The following is a 357-nucleotide window of genomic DNA, read 5'->3' as shown; positions in this document are numbered from 1 at the left end:
GTCAAAAACCTGTGTTTTTAGGGTTATTAATGAAGTTTGTGTACTCAGACCAGTAATATTTGGGGTCACAAGTTTTTGCCATGGACACTTTGTGGGTCAGAAGACAAAAAGTTTGGGAACCACTGGTCTAGTGTGACAGGGCCTTAAGATTCTCAGTCTCCCTTCGAAACAAAGTAAGTCACAAACTTTATTATTTTTCCAGAAAAAAGTAGACAGAACGCTCATTATAAATAAAAAAGGCTTAACCAATGCAAAAAGTGTTTTAACTYGGTCAAATTTACAAATATTGAGCTTAACCTAGCATGATCCTCAACATACTTTTTGTCGTAACACATGTCACAAGATCACACAGTGTTG

Source organism: Austrofundulus limnaeus, unplaced genomic scaffold (genome assembly GCF_001266775.1).
Source record: "Austrofundulus limnaeus strain Quisiro unplaced genomic scaffold, Austrofundulus_limnaeus-1.0 Scaffold198, whole genome shotgun sequence".
In the NCBI taxonomy this organism is placed as follows: Eukaryota; Metazoa; Chordata; class Actinopteri; order Cyprinodontiformes; family Rivulidae; genus Austrofundulus; species Austrofundulus limnaeus.
Note: the sequence above shows the minus strand (reverse complement) of the source record.